General features: G+C 39.4%; 1 protein-coding gene across 1 annotated transcript in view; it reads left to right on the top strand.

The window, feature by feature from the left end:
- Positions 1-21,055, top strand: part of col9a2 (procollagen, type IX, alpha 2) — a 129,624-nt gene that overhangs the window by 41,105 nt on the left and 67,464 nt on the right. Inside the window, exons 16-19 of the mRNA XM_025065342.1 lie at positions 286-358; positions 1,826-2,088; positions 2,958-3,015; positions 16,045-16,186. The gene's annotated coding sequence lies outside the window, so the exon portion shown is untranslated. The remainder of the gene's footprint in view (positions 1-285; positions 359-1,825; positions 2,089-2,957; positions 3,016-16,044; positions 16,187-21,055) is intronic.

A 21,055-nucleotide genomic window follows, 5' to 3' on the forward strand; every position in this document is an offset into this window, starting at 1 on the left:
GTCTCTCTGTGCGTCTTTATTTACATAGATAAAAAGTCGCACTTGATTTGTAGGCTTTTACTGTTGTTGGAAAGTGTGAAACAGCGCCAAAACCCTGTGTGACCAAAGGCAGTATTGCAATGCAAAGCAGTTTCCTGTTGAATGACTAGCAGGTGCAATGAGTTTGGTTGATGAAGGCCGCCGACCTGAAACAGTGTGAGCAGGCGGAACTCCGCTGTTTTGTCTGTGCAAAATAAACAAAATACAGTTTTTAAAACCGTAAAAATGTGTTTTAACATCAAACAGCATCTGCAGCTGCAACCATGGAGCACAAACAAACAGGGAAACGTGCTACACTGTGCAACCTCATTCCAACATGGTGAGTAAACAAACATGGTGCATTCCTGCATGTCACTGTTTGTGTTAGTAGTAGTGTATTTCTGTAAAAAGTGCCTTGCGTTTACCACAAAACAGCACGGTGAATGCATGAAGTAAAAACATTAAAAGTTAATGCTAAAAAGTTTATGGTGCAAAATAAACATTTATTTGAATACTAACAATATGAAAAGAATAAGAAGATGAGAAGTTTTTTAGTTGTCCTTGTTCAAGTGCACTACTGTAATCCATCATTTGTTTTGACACTAAGAGCAATGTTTATTGTGACAGGAGAAAATGAGCAACAAACATTATGTAAGATTGGAGACTCATTTTATTCCCTTGTTGGTACAGTACAATATATATAAACATAAAATAAGTCATTTTGCATTGATTATAATCACATATAAGCTGTCATTCTTTAAGAGATTATTCTTATTATTCTCACTGAATAAATGTAGATCACATTTATTGTGGAAAATCAGTAAAGTTCATGATGATAGATTATATATATATATATAATGTTTTTAAATGATATGTTTACTTACCAGACCTAACCTTTGCTGGTTAATCCTGCATTATGATGAAACTGTCTGCAGCCACACTGTCTACTTGGATTAGTAATTTTAGCATTGACATTTAAATATTTTTATAATTCAAGCTCAAATCCACTGGTATAACTTTATTTTTACACAAAAATGTTGCTTTCCTCAAAAATAGTTTCATCATCCATGCTCTGATGAATTATAAATATGGGTATGAGCATTATAATGTTTGTTTGAGCTTGAGGTTTGACCAAGTTACTTCCTGCTATAGTATTTCCAGTACTGTTGAACATAATGGGTCAGTGTTTATACAGTGCTGAGGAAAGCTTCACTGTACTGTCCGATCTCGCTCTCCTCTCCGTTTGTTTTCTGCCTCTTTCTCTTCAGTATGAAAACAGACGTGTAGGCAGCACTAAAACGGCAGCTGTTTTTGTGATGTTTATTGTTCCCCCAGCAAGCCGTGATTTACAGTAAATATCTGTTTCATTGCTCATATCGGTCCTCTACTCTTACACCGGTGAACGAGCGCCTCCTGTGTACAGCCACCCACAGTCAAAGGGGGGCGATAAGCGTGGCATGTCTTTTCGAGCATCTGCGGTGCTGAGTTTATTTGAGTGTCTAGCATCTGTATCACATCATTAATTACAGGAACACACACTCACTCGTGACTCACTTGTCACCATGAATGCATCCAGTGGGAAATAAAGCAGGCATTCATGATTTTTGTAATTCTGTACAATTCTGGAGGTTAAAGTGATATTTTTGCTTGGACCAAAGCAAATCTGTGCTATCTCTGTGCTATCTAGTTTATTCCACCATTACACGTTAAGCCATTCACGTCTTCTGTGGGTTTTGTGGACATCATGATGATATGAAAATAATGATACTATACTTGATGTATTTCACTTGTTGTCTTCTCTGGAAAGTTTCAGTCCAGATTGCAGAGATGATGGACAGGTGACCGAAGAATGGAGCGAGGAAGTTGGATGAAGGGGATGTGATGGAGCCACGGCCCCTAGGATTCCAGGTCAACTGCTGAACTCCAAAAGCACCCATTTGATCATGACATGTCAAGGGTGTGAGGAGAGAGAAGAAAGAGAGCAAGAAAGAAGAGAGAGAAAGACGGCACAACCCTGTGAAAAACTGCTCATCGTTTGGCACCAGATTGAGGGATCCATTTCAGGAACTGGTGAGCGCATACAGGCGTGCGTGTGTGTTTGCACGTGTGTGTTTGTTGCCTCCATTTCATGCACTGTCTCGCACACATCACTCGTTACGGGTAGATGGTGTATTGCTTAGCCCATGGGTTTGACGGACGGCACATCAGTGAGTCGCATCGATCTGAAGGGTCAGTGGGAGGCAGGAGAGGGGGCGAGCGGGAGTTTGGCTGTCACAGACAGAGATGGAAGATAGTATAAGGCATGCAATCTCACAGTCAGGGACCCTGGCAGGGAGGGATAGGTCGGAGCCATCCATCTCTCTGCATTACCCTTAGCCGCAAGGACATTAAGCCAGAGGGATAAGGGTTTGTCTGGAGTGTTTAGAGCTCCGCGTGGTTATCTCTCTGCGGGGACCACAAGGCTAGAAGACGGTGATACACCAAGGCAGATGGGCACTTACGCTGCTTTGAAGTCTGTCACACTATAAGAGGCGGAGAGGCCGAATGCGTGGCTGTAAGGCTTTTTATAGGCTTTTTCCTGTTTCTGTGACATCTGCTACTTTTATGTTCGAATAACACAAGCGCATTTTGTGTGACGTTTAAAGAGTCATTAAAAGTAAGTTAAGCAAGTCATCGCTGAAGGTTCTCAAATACCTTGGTGTCCGTAATAATGTATATCTAAGCCAAAAGACTCTCTTGGCTTTCTTAGGTTTTTCATTTTGCTTTTCATTCACATTAGCACATTAGTGTACCAGGAAAGGTCATAGAGCTATGTTTAGCTATACAACAGCAACTGGTAGAACATGTGTTTATTTTTCCACAAGGTGGCAGCAGATGGCTTAAGAATGGAGACTCAACTGTTGATAAAGTGTGTGTGTCTGTTTCTTAAATTTCTGCAGATGTATTAGCCTTGTGTTCACCTAAACCGGCCCTGGTTCTATGCCCACGAGGTAAACTGTGAGTAAACTGCAACTAGAACACATTTCATTACATATAATCTTTGTGACATTGACACTGACCTTAATTACACATGGTACAAAGTAAAATTTATCAACACCTACCTCAATCTGCGATATAAATCGGACCAAAATGTTCATAGTCTCCAAACTGACATGAAAGCAGTGCAGAGAAACAACTACAAGTCCAACGCTGTGTTTTCCTTTCACAAATGAGTCTGAGCCTGTGTGCTGTGATAAGACGGAGATAAAAAGCAGCACTGATGAACTGTCCAAATGAGACGAGGGTACAAGTGTTGATATGCAGTGTTTCACACAGAAAGCCTGCCTGACATCCCTTCTGTCCCCTGGTGCCTGGGTGGAGGACTCCACCAATCAATATGGCATGCTGTCAGGCTCAACCTTTAACTGATTAGCAGACACACATATTAGCATTCTGCATGTCTGTGTGTTGGCAGCGGTATTAACAGTCTTTATACTCATTTTTGAGAAATGATTGCTTGTAGCGCTAATGGTCGTATTGTGGGATTTTACCCACTGATACAGTGGGTTATTGGTTTCTGTGTATTTTTGCACAAGTTTATTTCATTCATATTTAGTTCATAATCTTTTACAGGACAGCTGTGTTGAAACAGAAGGCATTTGAATCTGTGACTGATGGTTAGGCTTTACCAGTTTTGTAAATGGTAAAGCCTCTTGGATGAATTGTAATAGGGGTTTTTTTTTTTTTACTGCAGTTTGCCGGTCTTATCTGGTCAAGTTACTCCTAGCTGAAGGGCTCTAGACTGTAGTGTGTTGTAAGAATGGTACAGTTTTGAGTAAAGGGCATCAAATGGTTTTTTGAGTAGGGAGAGGCAATTCTACTGCTCTACTCTGCCCAAAAAAACAGTTCTGGGATGCAGCTTTGCTACAGAGGAAGACCTGTGGTGGGCTTGAATGTTGATCGTACCGTAGTATTTCACCAGTTAACCCTAAGAAAAATACTGTGATCACGGCCTATCATGGACGCCACATCTCTGGTTGTAGGTTTGGTCATGTGGGAGGCTCTGTTGTTGAACCCCCAGTGAGTGGTTTCATCTGATCAAATATGGAGAGCTAAAATGTCAGACATGTATCTCCACTAAAAACTGCAATGCCATAATTTTCTACTTGCGTGTGAGAGAGAGCGTTTCTGTGCATCAGGGTCAGGAAAACACAAAGTCAGTGCAGCATATATTAACTGCTTTAGGTCTGTGCAGGGTACAGTTAGTACTGTTGCCCAGAGCTACTGTATACCCTGTGTCTGAGGCCAGGTATGTTATTCTTCTCAGTGAAGCAAAAAGAGTTCACTGAGTTCACTTACTAAGTAAGTAAGTAAACTTTGTTTAAACTTGTTTTTTAGACTGACCCAGTGCAACAGATTTTTACCAAGGTTTAATCTAGTACATTGGTGGGATCAGTACCAATTTGTTACTTCTTTCTTCAAACAAAATGAAACAAAGTTCAACTGCATGATATGGCCTAAAAAAATACCAGCATTTTTCAGTGAAGAGTGAGGAGAAGAAAAAAAAAACCCAAAACAACCCACCCGTGTCTTGATGCATCTAAGATTTATGGCGGCATGTGAGGAGAACGGGCAGGAAAATCACACAGCAGTGTATCACGCTGACAGGGAAACATTGTGGTGACAATAGTTAAGACTGGAGATGGACGCTTGAACAGAAATGACTACACCCTGACCAAAGAAAAGTACCTCTCTATTCTACAGAGACGTGCTCTATCCTCGGGTTTACACCTTTGTGGGGAGTGATTTATACTGAAGCAGAAGTGATTCCAGATGCAGCCAAAAACAAGTTTGAAAACCAAAAAAAAATATATATAAAAAAATATTTAAATTATTATGAGAAAAAAAATAATAATAATAATACTAACAATCATAATAATAATCTGCTAAAATACCAGGGCTAATTGTGGCTTATAAAGTGAAAATTGACTTAAAAGTCTGAGACCAGATCATAGTAATTTATAAAGATTATTCAAGAAAAAGCAAAAAAAAAAAAAAAAAAAGTTCCAAATTAAGCGTGACTGTTCAAGCATGTTAATCTCCCCCCTCACACACGAGCAATGTTTGTTCTACAGGGGCCTTGTTTTGATGATAGGACTGTTGTCTCAACTGAACTTTATTAGAAATTCTATTCATCCTACAGAACTGCGCTTCCAATTAAACAGATACAATACAATAAAGAGTCGGGGAAACATTCCCACTGACAAAATTCAAGAAATTATTGAATTTGAAATTAATTTGCCTCACTGGGGCTCTGCAGAGCGCTCCAAAAGAGAGCATCTGCAGAAAACCATTTGGGAACCACTGCTGTGTCGTGGTTATGTAACGATACGAAGATTACGCTCATGCAAAGTCAAACATAGAGTAGTGACAATAAGGTAAGCAGAGGCCCATAAATATGTGATAATATAAAAATGCATAGTTGAGGCGTATAAGGCCTGCTGATCAAATCCAGACCGTCTCATCATTTTTAGTGACCCGTCAGAGCTCAGCTTTGAAAATGGCTCTCTTACTGAATGTGTCTGTATGTTTCTGGTTGGTAGCATTGGAGTGTGTTTCAAATTTTGGCCACTAGGGTAACAATTACCAGACACTCCCATTGTGTTTGAAGAAACCTTCCACTATTTCGTCCTCTTTTTGTTGTTGTTGTTGTGTGTTAGTGCAGTGCATTTTCTACATACTGTATATACAGTTGTTGTTCATTCCTCCCTGAGTAAACACGTGACTTAATCTATTGGCAGTGAAGCGGATGTGTGTTCAGGCTCGCAGACATCCTCCTCCTGTATTTTTGTTTTGCCGCAAGTTTTGTGTATACGCCCGCTGGGTGTATTTACCCACGTCTTACTGTCTCAGTAAACATATGTACACACAGCTGCCTCTGTAACACAGCTTGGCTCTCTCTGATCCAAAGGGAGCTTCAGATCTTTGATATTCTTTCACAGCAACACGGAGGGATAGCGAGGTTGTCAGGATAACCCACGAACCCACCGCTAGACCTCTTGTGTAGCTGGATATTTAAAAGCAACACTTAACGCTAACAACCAGCGCCTTACGGAGAAGTTTGCACGTGCGCAATTAAGCCACCAGCTTGATAGTTTGCTCTCCGAGAGTGTGGACGTTTGCCATTTCAATAAAAAATGGAAGCAGCCAAGATTTTAATGGGAATTTAATCACCTGCGTATTTTTTTTTTGTATAGTTTTTTTTCTTTGACAATTATTGTAGCTAGCATACGGTCTGTAATTCACTGAAAGAAGATATGAGACAGTGAGAAGAAGAATAAGGGCTATAGAAGTGATTGAGAAAAGTAAGCTAACGGCACAAAAACGGCGTTTGGATGTTCAGTTTATTGGCGAACAGATGGAGGTAAAAAATGTAAACTCCACTTTTCTTTACGGTTTTATTTTATCCCGTACACATCCTCAAACCTTTTTTATTCAGCTTTTCAATTATAGCGCTATACCTTTTTCTTTCTAAACACTCTTTACTTTGCCAGGAGTGAGTGAGATGGGTTACCAGTGAGATACTGAGAGATGAGGCCGCAGATAGAAGGGAGAAAAATGACACTCAGATGTGTGTGACTTCCCCTGGTCTATCGCTGACCATTATAATGTCCACAAGGTGGCAGCAGGGATTCCCCCCCAAAACTCCTCTATCGTTCCGTCTTAACTCCATCCATGGGTATGTTCAGCTTTCCAGTCCAGTTGTTTTCACTGTCTTCATAAGAAAAACTCAAATTTTGTGTGTGTGTGTTCTTACTCTTCTTACTCTCCTAAAGTGATCAATAGTTTCATTTTTTTTTTTTTTTCAAAATTGATTAGAATGTCTGAAGTGCCATTCACGGCTCTGATAGTGGACTGAGCCGCGGCGATGTCGCTGATCGAGGCTCCCTTAGCACAAAGACAGGAAAGTAAACCGATCTCTCACGCGGTAGTTATTCTGTCATCCAGTGACATCAAAACAAAAGATGAAATACAGGGGTCTTGTCACGGAGTTACACAGAGGGTTGGGAGATATTAAAACATATCACCTCTCCTTTAGAGAGAGGCCCTCGTGGACAGCCCATGTCCTGATGGTTGCATTACGAGAGGCTCTGGTAAAAGATAACACAAGCCATAAACTCAAGGGAAGGTGTAATTCACCAGGCAAAGCTGGAAAATGCTTTATGTGTTAATGTTTCTTATTATTAACCTATCTTCAAGAAGCAGTTTAGGGCTGTGCAATACTTTATGAGTTATAACAGACGCTTTATTAGCAGTGCTTCTGTGGTACCAAAACAGAACCACATAGTAAAAAAAATCAACAAAAAAATGATTTTGTGCGATTAAAAAAAACTTTGAAATGAAGGACAGAGGCAGGAGTGAGTAATGGGTGGTGTAAAATCAAAAAGTTATATGTAAGTGTTTCAATATGGTGAGTCTTGAAATGGAAGGCACCATTAATAAAGCGGTCCAGACTTGAGCGAAGCATCATGTAATTAAAATTTAAATAGTAGAACTTTTAATACGTTTTTAATATGAAAAAAAGTATTTATATTATTTTTCTTAATGAAAAAGGACAGGTTTAATAATAATAAAACAGTATATAATTCTTTGAGAAAGAACAATCTAAGAGTAATCAGTAGAAAACAAAAGGACTGGATTCAGAATCATACCCAAATCCATAGAATGTTCCTGTGATGTGTTGTTCCACCCAGAGTGGATTTCCTCAGGACATCTCATGTTGTAGCTCAGTAGTCCGTACAGCCTCCACACGTCTGTGTGTATTCCCTACAACGTCTGACCATGATCCAGATGAGACCATAGTTGGTCTCTGGTGGGCTCCCCTCCCAGACCTGGATCAGGGCATTAGTCTGCTCCTGGACAGGTGGGTGGGATGTGCCGGCGGTGGATGCTACAGTGTGATACACGATATCCCACAGGTGCTTGTTTGGATACAGGTTTTGAAATGGGAGGGTGGGGGAACAGTGTAGTTGTAGTTTGGTAATTAGTGTAACGAAAGAAGATTCCTTGTTTTCATAAGCCATATCTGCCGAACGTTGCAGGGTGGAGTGATGTCTTACTGCTGCTTCCAAAGCTATCCATTTTATTCCCCCGTACGATAAGATTGTGTCTCTTCGCTTCCCGAGTTTCATTTACTTTCGTCAACTCTCTAACAGCCCGCTCTGTTTTCATAGGGTCAATTCGGCAGCAATTCCCCTGAGAACCATTTTCCTTTAATCTTTGTTAAAATGTTTTTTCCTGCTCTAAAATTACCTGTGCCTCCGAGACAGCAGGTCCAAGGGAAATCACTTTCTTTAGATTAGTTTTAAATCTCACCCACAACTCGGGCCACAAAAATTACATACCTGGTCTCGACAGAAAGGCGCCTGGAAGCCGTGACAAGGTGACGACTTATGAAGGATTAACACAAGCCTGGTGATGTTTTTTAGGTGTCAAAGTCACAGAACTGTCTACATGTTTACCTAGTCACATTGTTTAGTAGGAGAGCAGATGCATCTTTCAAATTTTCACTATCATATTTTTCAGTAATGGAACATATAATAGGTAAATATCAAAAATGGTTTCAATTCATAGTTCTAAAGTGCAAAGTATATATATTTCCTTGAGCAAATTGTATTTTCGTGTTCGTGTTCTTTCGAATTCATTGCTTATATAGGTCTACAGTATTTTCCATTTCCCTTTTTATTTTGGCATCAGTGTAACATACATGCCAATAGAGTCCCAAAGTGTTACACTTCCTGTTTTAAATAGCTATATATATATATATATGAATATTATATATATAATTTTCATAATACTGTATTGTTTTGTCCAATAGCATGAGTGACATTTCCTGGGAACACCGCTCAGGCTAACCTTTCAGTTTTTTTGCAGTAAAACTTTGTATGAAGATTCCAAATGCATTATATTACTTGGTGTATTGGGGATGTACAGCGGTACGGTACAATCTAAAATCGGCACAGTACTGTGGAAACTGGTGCAGCTGGCACGTATGATGTTGAAGTCTTTTTTCTGATTTTTTTTTTCTTTGTACAGTGACAGCAATGATAATTATAAAGCCCTCATGTTATCTCTTCAGTCGCTGGGGGTAGTTACATGTTGTGGAGAATTTGATACAACCACATACTATGAAATCTGGATGATCATATAGATTTGCCATTTATGATACTGTAGAAGACCGTCTGTGGCGTTATCTTCCACTGTGACTTTTAATGGCTTCTCAGTGAGCAGCCAGGGGCCTGTGACTGTTTGGCAGGACTCAGACTTCCTCTTAGCAACGCTTGAACAGACCCATTTGCTTTTTGCCTTACGTTGTCCCCCTGTTTTAGGGCACTTTTAGCACCATGGTGTACTCACTCAACATATGTTGCTGTTTAAAATGATAGCAGTTCTAATGCTACTATTGTTCAATATGAAACCATTATTTTAAGCTCCAGCTCTCAAATGGCTCCAAGGCAGTTCTGCTCCTCTTTAATTGGCCTGCTGCCCTTTTCCGTGCTATAATCGACTCTAGCGCTGTGTCAGGTTTGCTCGCTGAAGACGCCTTTACAGTGAAACTTAATAAATGACTGTAGTGAATTCTGAGCTTAGGGACAATGGACTGTGTGCACACAGTGTTTTTCTTTCTTTTTTTAAAAAATATTTTTGTATAGGTGTCAAGGAAGAAGCAGCAGCAGCAGTAACTGTTAGAGAAATCAAATAAGTGATGTGTTCTCAGATGTTCTAAATCAACGATTTACAATGTTAATATTTATTATTGATCCATATCTACTGTAAAGTCGCACATAACATCATCAATACCTGCCTACAGTGTAATGACGTTGTCTTTTAATTACACTTTTAAATCACACACAAACCCGTTAAACCTGTCGTCTGCAAAAATATGTAGAAATCAAACATAGAAAATAATTAACATTTTGTTTCATTTACAGTCATTCTAAAATAAATATTACCTTTATATTGAGATTATTTCTAATTTGCTTCTGTAACCGTCACCTTGAAGTGGACATTGCAGCAAAATGTAATTATAGGACATAGAAGTTTGCATAAAAAAAAAGAAAAAAAAATGGAAACATTTGGTTTAGCTCTTATTCACACATCCTAAAGCATGTAGGACACAAGAGGGAGTAGTCATTGTAATTAGGCTGTTAGACAGCAGTTTGGCTACAGATGACCACTTTGGGAAAGCTAAACTATTTTGGTAAAACTGTGCCACATGGACCACTGCAGAGTATGTTTAGTTTTCTTAAAATGTGACAAGGGAACCCTGAATGTAATATTTTGCAGTGCAGCATGCTAGTTTGTATGCTCACTTGTGTATTTTAAGGGAATCAAAGTTTCCTCTGTAACCATCTACATTTTTTACTTTATTAAACTTGTTGGTAACGATAAGATGAAAATAGAGAGATGTTTTGGAAATGATGTGTTTATCAAGGTGCTTTATATAAAATAGATTGTTGATGGGTAAACAGAGTCCACTTGCCTGTGGTGGTGGAAAGCAAAAATCTACGGGTCGAGTTGATAGACCTTTCTTTTTGCCTGTAATTGTGCTGTCAATAGTTCTTTCACTGGACTTCAACAGGAACTGTTTTCTAACGAGACACCACTGTGTCTGTCTGACTCACTTATCTGTAAAGTTTTTGGGGGGGAGGTAGAAAAGAAGAAAGAGAGAAAATTTCTCTTTCTGCCAAGCCCTCCTTTCAGGATTAAACCTTCTCTGTTTTTCCTCTTATCTACTTGTTAAACTTGAGACTACCGTCTCAGTTCTGGCTTTGCTCTCCACCTATTTCCTATTTCCTTTTCAACACAAAACATATCTCCCGTCTCGCCATCATGTCTGCCAGCTCTCTCTCTCTATATATAACCCAGTAAACTTCTGTATGTTTGAGTCTAATTCACCACAGTGCCTATTTGTTTGACAGCCCTACAAAGAGTCATGGTTAATTTTAAGGAAAGAATAAAAATAACAATAATATGTCCATTTAATGGACGATTTAAAGTAAATGCAGTGTTTCATAATTGTTGTTATTTGGTGTTACATGAATGGGCTACATTGGCAAGAAGCATAACAGCTCAGAGTAGTTAGTATAATTTGTTTTCATGCCTGTTTACTCTATTTATGTATTTATAATGACAGCGCTAGCCCCGCGTATGACGTCGTCACGCGCCCTCTTATTTGTGGTCAACAAAACAGTAAACATGTATAATGATTGCATACATTTTAGTTCTTAACTGCTTGGGTATAGATTGTTTTGTTGCAAAAATGAGTTAGCGCTAGTGGTTAAAAAGCGGAAAAACATTGTGATAATAATATATTATTGCGATCGTATTGTGAATTGAGTGGATTGCTACATCCTGAGATGTTCTTGTCTCTGCTGGAGTAAATAATAAATATACTTTATTGTATCCGTGTATCCGTATCGTACATGGTTGAGGTTCAGTCGTTCTTGACATTAAAGAAACTGCAAGTTGTTTCAAGTTGGTTTCTGTCTTTTGGCAGCCAGGTTCAGGTTTAGGTTTACCTGACAAGCCTCTTAAAACACCTAATCCCACTAATTCAAAATGTAAGTCCTTTTTCTTTGCAGTTCTCATCCACAAAACTAGAGGAGCTCAACTCCAACTGGGTATGTCTGACAGAGTGTAGCTCCAAAGCCTTGAAGGAAGATTACTGTATGCTTTGCCTCCCTTCCCTTTTTCTTGATTGTATTTTTTAGAGGAATGACGGTTAATACTGTATAATTATTCAATCAATTTCAGGTTATTTGATTTCTAAGTCATACAGATCCTTTCCCTTGTAGTCTTGAATCATTACAAACAATGTTGCATTTGGAGGAGACAAAGATGATGTCAAGTCTTGATGTTTTCAGTGACATATTCAGAAATATATACTGTACTTGCATTACATTTCCAAAATGTCCGGAAACAAATGTTTACAATTGGATTCAATCCGTTATCCTTATTTACATATGAAAATCACCAATTAAATAATGCAGAAATGTATTGAAATAAGAAATGAATCCCTGGGCTCGTGTTCCATACAGTGGAATTCCACCTTCAGGGCTGCTCCCCTCTCCCCAACACGGGGCATTATTTAACTGTATCACAGCTGCCCCCTTCTTTGAGTTATGGTGCTCAGTGATTCATTGAGCGATTCTGATGAGGTTATGAGCGAGCCAAGGACAAAGTTATCTCTTCTCTGCCAAACAGAAACACTGAGTTGATTAGCCTTTCTAGCCATAGGCATGCTTTTTTTTTTTTTTATCTAATCCTCTGTTCCCACACCTCAACTACTACCTCATACACTAAATGGGTTGACTAACACAATTCATAGCATTGGCGCAAGACAGAATAATAAAAAAAAAAAGACTAGGGAAAATCCATTACATTGGTGCCTTGACTTGCGGAGATACAGTGTAATTCATTGTGAAGCTTGTTCAACCCGGAATGGCCTTATTTAAAGTTCTATTACAACAGTGTTAGAGAAAAGGAGACAGAGGGAGAGATGGAGGGTGTGTGTCTTATATTCATAAGGACCCAGGTCCAGAGGGCTGTGTAATTAAATGACTAAAATTGTGTCCTCCTCCATTTTTATTGTTATTCCCCCCAAACCTGGGTCAGAGAGGAAGATGCCAGTGTAATCTCACATGGGAGCTGGAGCACATAGAAGCAGAACAACCAAACACACAGCTGCTTATTACTGTAATAGTTTGTGGCCATGGGTCTTTCACCTCATTCCTTGATAAAATAACTTTTTTTTTCTGCCTTTAGTTTTCCATTATGCAGTAGTGTATATCTTTGTCAGTCAGATTATGGTTTCTTTGTCAACTGTACAAGTTAGTTACTCTCCAATGCGTTCTGCCTTTTCACCCGATTTCTTTAGGGTTATAATTATAATACAGCTACATCCAACAGACTCATGTATTTTCATGGTGTCTACTGCAGCCAGGACTAAAGGGTCTTCACTGCAGGCATGGATGATGCTGTTCTAATCTAAATCTGAATTGTAGCCTCAGGGCAAACTTGAATATCCATACTAAAATTCTCTTAAAAAACTCAGTTGTACACTGATTCATGGACCTGCAGTGAGCGTTGGCCAATGAGCTTCTTATCATATCATATTTTCATCATATTTTTTTTAAAGTACTACAGTAGTACCATCTTACTTGTCACTTAATTTGTTCAGTGAGTACAGTTTTGTAAAATTAAGATTTTTAAATAATAGTCAGTGGAGATTTTATGAATTAGATTCCAATATGTTGAAGTGCAAAGGGTTTTAACAAAAGTCTTATCAATAATGGGGGGCGCTACTGAAAACACTGGGTGACCACTGCAACAGCGTTACGCCACAGACCTCGACTCAAAGCTCTATGTCCAGTTATGGCCTGACGCAAGTACAAAGTTTGAACCAGAAATCAACCTGTTACTGAAGTGAACCGAAGTCTGCCGCCCATTAAATTTAAACATCTGTCGGCTCAATTATAAAGTGAGGGAACTGTGTACTTTCTAAATGATGTTATTTAAAAACTCTGATGTCAGTGCATTAACCATAAGCATATGAGAGAAGTGCAGACATAATTAAAGTGTCACAACAGGCTGGTTACAACACAAATTGCTGACAAAACCACTTGGGCATGCAAGAAGGATAGCAAGACGGGGACGGGGGGCTTGGATTCGTGCTCTAACACATGAACCCAACCTCATGAGGTGGAAATGACTTATCACTCCTGATCTATGTAGTTCATCTCTAGGTTTGTGGCTGGACACACACACACACACACACGTTTGTCTAAGGACACAGTCCGTCCTCCACTGTCCGTTTATGAACTCATCTGTTTGCTGCAGTGAGACAGGGGGATGTGGACATTTATATTGGGATGCAGTATCACCAAGTATTCAGTAAAATTAATCTACTGTCCAATTTGCCCTGAGCACTCCAAACACATCTTGTCATCTCGTACATAGCACACTGTATTATAAAAGTACCTGCTGTTCCCAGAACTCATCTGCTCCATTTGTAACTTTAAACTTTCTGTTTTTTTTGAGGTTTGTCTGACTCTGCATATTTAAATGTTTAGTTTTAAACAGGCTAAACTGAAGCATTGATGACCACAATTATAGGCAAGAGAAATGGCATATAACAGTAACACAAATTTGATAAATATATATATTTTTTGCTTTCTTACTCTACTCTGATTGGAGTCATGGATTAGTGCTGCATCAGCCAAAAATGACTCCTGGAAAAGTTAAGGTGAGAACTGAAACAGAAAGACAAAATGACAGTAACGACACCAAAGAAGGGAGGAAGAGGGGGAAGGGGAGGGGGTGTATGAGCAACGACTACTTCTCCAAGGCCATGTCCTCCAAACACTCACACAGAGATGTGAAAAATGTAACTTTTCTCTCACAGTTTCTGCTGAGTGGCATTTGCGGTAAAGTGTTATATGATTATTTCTTGATGTGTCCTTGATGTGCTTTTACGACATGTTGAATGGCCTATTTAACTTGCTAGTTTTTTAAATGTTTTGATCATTATGAAGTTCGTTCAAGCATTACTTTTAAGCATCGACGTTGGCATTAGCATCTGAGTGCGAGTTTCATCTCCTGTTCTCCTGACACGACTCTGCCAAAACATGCAGGATTACGATTTTTCAGACGGTTACTGTTGACTATTTGAGGCTACACACTGTGAATAATATGTATTTGATGTGCGCTGTGTTAGTCTTTTGGAGAACTAGAGAAAATAAATGTAAGTGCCGGAGCCCTACCATACCTCATACTTTCATTTCACAGCAGCAAAAAGGCCCACTTGTGTAATTTGTTCTTGGCTAATGGTTTACTGGTGGAGGCAGTGAGCCTGATCCCAACTTAACCTGTCCAATCACTCAACCAGAGGGAGTTCCTCTGTCGGGCTACGTGAAGGAGCTCCGCAGCTATTCAGACTATTTCCATACCAGTGGTGCTGTCAATCAAGCATGAGTGACTTTAAATGAGACCATAACTAATGGCACACTCCAATAAGGACCCCACTCCCCCTCCTCCACCACTACATAGGAGTCACACAGGCCTGTTTTATTCCACCATTACTGTCTACTCTCATTTATCCCAGTCCTTTTCATTTTTTCTCCGTCTCACTCCTTCCTTTTTTGTCTACGGAGGTAAAAGTTTGTCAGCGAAGATGCTGCAGCCAGTTGGAGAGTTCGACTGCTTTAACATATCAAAGGAACTGCGAAGGAAATAAGCTGCTCATTAATTCAACAGCCAACATCAGGCAACTGTGCAATTGTAAATCACGAGGGCTGAGGGCCACGGGGTTGGTGGAGGGTGAGGTGTTGATGGGGGCGGGGGTGGTCGGCGCACTAAATTTAAATACCAGATTAAGACAGTACGAGATTTTGCTTTGATCAAAGGGCGATGCGGCATTTTTTAAAAATTTAAAATTTTTTTTAAAAAACAGTTGAAGTTATTGAATCAAAGTGCGCAAGTACGCTTCTCTGTACCTTCATTTCCACTGGCTTCTTTTTGCGGCTTTGTTGTCTGTGTCACAGTGAAATGCTTTGCACTTTTCTAGTCCCGATGAAACGGTGATTGCAATTAAAACTAAATGTCAACGACCTATAATCACGTGACATGAATCCAGGAAAACAAAACATACAGAAGGACATCAGGCTGGAGGCCCAAAGAAAGAGGTAAAAAGACAGAAAGCCAGCGGCCTGTGTCCACAGTGCACTAGGCCTGTGGGCAAGAAGGGGCAAGGTGTGTTTTGTTTTATTTTGTCACATTTTCCAAATTTTAATAGATACACGACAACTGTTATCAGACAAATCTACAATGTGTAAATGTACACATGTAAATTGACACATGGTGGACATTAGATGGGTGTAAATATGTTCCCCACGGACTCACTCACACAAGCTTAGTCATGCTGGATGTAAGCAAAAAAAAAATTGTACACAGTGATATGGAATGTTTTTTTTCTTGTTCCCACAGGTTCTGCTCCATGCAAAACTCAGGATCTGCTGGTGCTACATGGCAGCAATTAAAGGAGTGAGATTTGCATGTGTTCCTCCCTTTACCATCTGACTGCTGTTTGATACAAGGAGAGGTGAGACGTCGAAAGCTGGATAAAAAGGTAGGCAACAAACCTACACACACCCACACACACCCACACCCACACACAAGGAAATATGGTGCATAATCCAAGGACAATGCTTAATTAGCAACAGAAAAACAGCTGTTCGTTTGTTTGTAATATTTTAGCCGGAAAAGGTTTTCAAATCAAAGTGATGCAGTTTATGTGTAAAGTGTTGTGATTGTTGATAAAGGTCTGTTATTTATTATCTATATATATAAACCATATAGTTTGAAACAGGTTTGGAATACCCTTTCTAAAAATGTAATCTAAAAAGATTGCAGGAGCAGCAGCACGTGTTGTGGCCATTACTGTACCTTGATGTTTCTCTGAATGTTTCTCTGTGCATTTGTTGATGTCCTCGCCTTTATTTTATCACCTGATATATAAATATAATAAGGTAGGTGTACAAGAAATGTGTATGGGTGTGGCTATACAGTACGTGGATAAAATCCACAGTTAATGTTTTTCAGTTTTCATAAATAGCTCAGCGTTTGTTGCTCACCTATAATTCTATGCCCTTTTCATGAACTATTTTTTTTAGATTTAGACATGTCATGTGTGTTGAGAACAAAAAACATATTCAATCTGTTTCATCATGACTATCTTAAGAGACATTTCTCTTCCTTCTCAAAGGCCCGTGCAATTATTGTGGCAGCTGCTTACTTGAAGCTTCTTCATCATTGTACTTTTTGCTCTTTTCTTTGCTTTCTTTTACCATTTTATTTTAAATTTAAATTTGTATTTTTTGTTTGTTTGTTTCTCGTTCACATCTGGCCTGTCGTCCAGGACATCTGTTCTTCCTGTGGTCACTCATTAGCTTTTTTCACTGTTTTCTGCCTCGTCTAACAGGAACCACAAACCCCTTGCTTACAACAGTGATCAGATGTTAGTGCTGGGCACCACAGCTGTTCTGCCCATCGAGAGACCCATTTTGCCCCTAGACCTGAGCAATACGCAGCGGGTGGGGAGAGGCGTGCTGGACCCCAGCACGACCAAGGCGGAGCCACCACAGACTTGTAATCCTGTCCTTCCTAATGAGTCAGCTGCAATGACTGCTGCGTGAGAGGGACTTCCAGAACTGCAGCATCCTGCTGTTCACAGAGATAGTCAAACTGTGGCTCCTCCAGACTGGGTCACCATGCTGGACGCATTCCAGCTGTTCGAGTAATTAGGACAACAGAGGGCAGTAAGACAAAAGGAGGAGGTGGTGGTGTGACTCTAGAGACGTCGCCGTTAAATAAAGGCGCCATCTCATGAATTCATACATATCATCACCCCACAGGGAATTCTTCTCTTCTTGAAGGTTCTTGCGTTTCATATTCTTCTCCTTGCTATACTTTTAATCACAAGTTATGGTCATTAACCCTCTAAACAAATCAGATTCATTTTGAATCATTTGATATATTTAGGAAATACAGAGAAGTCATGCTTAAGGGTGGGATTCAAACTTGAAATTCTCAGGAGGATAAGGCCCCGATACTATTACCACTAGGTCAAGGGCACTCACTGAATTAACTGCGATGGCCGGACATTGAACCTCGGTCAGCCATCACTAGACTCCATCAACTCAACCACCGTACCTTTTATTACCCAGGTCTAACGGGCTGCCCATCTTCAGGCTTTGACTCATACGTACGTTTTCGTGATACACACACAGGAAGTGCATTAAAGTTGCAATCCTGTCAGTGGCTGGCAGCTACAAAATTACATGAAAGTCCTGAAAAGGAAAAGAAAGAACAAAAAAAAATTACAACCTGCCTAGCTAAACATTAAGTGGGAAGAGGGAGTGTACTCACAGCGGAGGTCTCTCACCTTATTTTCTCCTCTTTGTGTCGTTGTTGGGAGTTATTGATGCAATTGACCGGCCTTAGGACGGAGTAAAAATCTACAGTGGAAGAAGGTTCTCTTTTTTACAGAACAGAGGCATCACTGAAAGCAGCCAAATTCCTCTCATGCCTTGTAGGTCATCCTATTGATTGTAAGTTAACGGTAATTGAACACATCTGTGACCGTTGTTAGGAAGAGACGTGACCCTTATGGTTTTGCCCTGTGTATATCCTGCTCTGCTGGATAAAACTTCTTTTAATTTGCTGCAGGCCCTAATTAGCCCCCCGCCCCTCTTGGCTTTGTAATTTTTGTTATAACCTTGAAGCCATTTTTCTTTTTTAAGAGCTGAAACTATATCATAAACAGAGAAACCAAAAAGCACTATGATAAACTCTACCCCAGCCTGTGGGCAAACTTTGTAACCACTGTAGAACAAAACTTTTAAGACACACAAGCTTTGATTATCAAGAACACTTTTAAATTGCGATGCTTAAATGCACCAATTATCTGACCCCATGTTGAGAAGGAGGAAAAAAGCCATTAAAACCCAAATATGTGCAGATCTCTTTTGGATATCTGAAATGATGTAACTCGCAAAAAAATACCCTTTAACGACCTTAACCAATTCCTGTGAAATGTGGTACTTGCTCAGCATACCGCAGTCGTCATAATAAGGCTGGTCCTCTTACCGTTAGGCCACAGTGTAACATGCATTCTCAAGAATACCAACTTTTTAGCCTAAACAAAGTACGCCACATACAGGTTGATACAGTTTTGTTTGTATTGTTTTGAATGTGGTTAAATATAATTACAGTGCCAGATAATAATCTCTATAAATAATTAGTTATGCCCCAGTTTAATTAGTCAGATCCCAGTTTGACTGGGTGACTCGTCCGTTCATCCCACTGCTCACCTCAGGATGAGTCCCGCAAACAATCATTTTTCAAAGGACAACAGCAATTAGTGGACATTGCACCAGCTTTTATTATGTAACCAGTTCTTTTCATGATGTTGTCTCATGCTGACTGTGTCAGACATAAAGGGACAGTATTGTTTTTCTTTAGTCTGTTTTTTCTGGCGATGCCATTAGGTATTTTAAATTTTAAGCAATAACCGGCATTAGGAGCTCAACAAAATAGAAATGTATTCAGTTTTGTGAACCCATGGAGCCTCGCCTCTGATACAAATAGGATTTTTGACATAATGAAAACAATAAATCATGAAGTTTTTCTGTGGGCGTACACTGCTAAAAATTTCATAAAGTTTTCTTATTCCATTTATCGTACTAGAAATAGACAAACCAGAATCCTGCTTGGTGCACTATAAATATTTGGCCGTTGTGTTTTATTTATAGGCTTTTGACAGTCTACTATATTTAAAAAAACTTAGATAAAATTAACGGATACACGTTTTTCCTCCTTGTCCTTTTCTATACTACAAGGCTTTGTTTCTCTTAAACACTTTAGAATAAAGATCCTCTAACACTCTTAAATGGTGATGAGTCGTGTAACTATGGCAACGTTTGGGCAGCAAGAGACAAATAGCTGCTGGTAAATTAGCAGATTCTGACTAGAGTTTTGTCCTTTATGCACATATGCAGGAAGGTGTATGCCATTCTTACTGGTACATTAAACTGACGGGGTAACTAACTGCAATCTAGCATGTTAGTGTCGGAGAATTGAGTGATTCAACTGTGATTATGATTGTGTTTCATTCAATTTTTTCTACTTGTGCCATGTCGTGTGTGTAGTTTCTGCAAAGAAACTGGTACAAACTATAGTATCTGTTCTGTTTCGCTCCATTGCCTATAGTTGTCTGTGTAATATTAGTATATGTGGACCCCAAGCTGTTTTCAGCTCAAGACTTCGTAATCTGAGAAGAAAATAGAGGCCACCGGGAGTGCTTTGTGCATCATGGAGCCTGGAGGTGCCGATGATGGGGTTTGAGAAAAGAGCAGAATAGAAAGTTTACCATAGAAGCACAGCTATAGTAAGGCTAAACTGCATGTATAAAGGCAGACCTTCTAAAACATGAGCAGACGCAGGGGCTTTCACAAAGAGAGACGTTTCTGTCACTCAGGTCTGCATATGCTCTTAGCATAATCAGTGTGAACCTGATTTTTGTATTCTATTTATTTCTTTCTTTGTGAATTTGTAAAAAATATACACTTAGATATGAATGAGCTATAATGTATACCAGCATCCTCTCTCCTCTGAAACTGCAATTTTAGCATCACAGTAATCACTTTTACCTTCTGACCTGTAAATGATACCTAGTGTCAGACAGCAGATGGTTTAAGCTATTCTTGTCCCGTCTGCAATATTTGAATGTTGAAGTTTTAGCATTAGATAACTGTTGATTTTCATCTCAAAAATGTGTTAAATATTAAATATTTTAAATTATAATATCTTTATACAATATGTATGAATAAAATCAACTGCTATAAACATATGTGTAATGTACCGTATGAGTGGATGTTTCAACAAAAATAGGTCATTTTGAATGTGCCAAACTGTTGCTGGAGTTTCCCAACTTGGAGACTTTCTTTCCCCTTTCAGTTCCCATAATGGAGGTGAGCTTTTTTGTGTTTTCTGTGGGTTTTGGTCTAATCTAATTTGTTGAAGGAGTTTGTCTAAATTTATCGCTACGGCCACCAAGGTTAGCATCAAAGGATGATTCACTCAACAACACCCGAGTCTCCCATATCAATTTTGAACCAAACTCTAAAAATACATTCAATTACATATAGAAGAGTTAAGAAATGTAGTTCCAGTTCCAATTCGTTCAGACCCCTGAGGTGTCACTTGGACGAGATTGTGTGGAATATAGAACAATCTAAAAGCTCAAGACTTGTGTGGGTGGGACACTTGAACAAATGTCACAGCATATCCTATGTCTCACTTATGGCATAATTTTCCCAAGAATCCTAACTTGTTACTCATATCATCAGGGCTTAAATAAGCGGTTAATTATCCCGTATCTTTCCCCCCCCGCCTCTCCGTCGCCATTAAAGCTCTCGGGTGTCTTGGTTCGTGCGAA

Source organism: Cynoglossus semilaevis, chromosome 18 (genome assembly GCF_000523025.1).
Source record: "Cynoglossus semilaevis isolate Cse_v1.0 chromosome 18, Cse_v1.0, whole genome shotgun sequence".
Lineage (NCBI taxonomy): Eukaryota > Metazoa > Chordata > Actinopteri > Pleuronectiformes > Cynoglossidae > Cynoglossus > Cynoglossus semilaevis.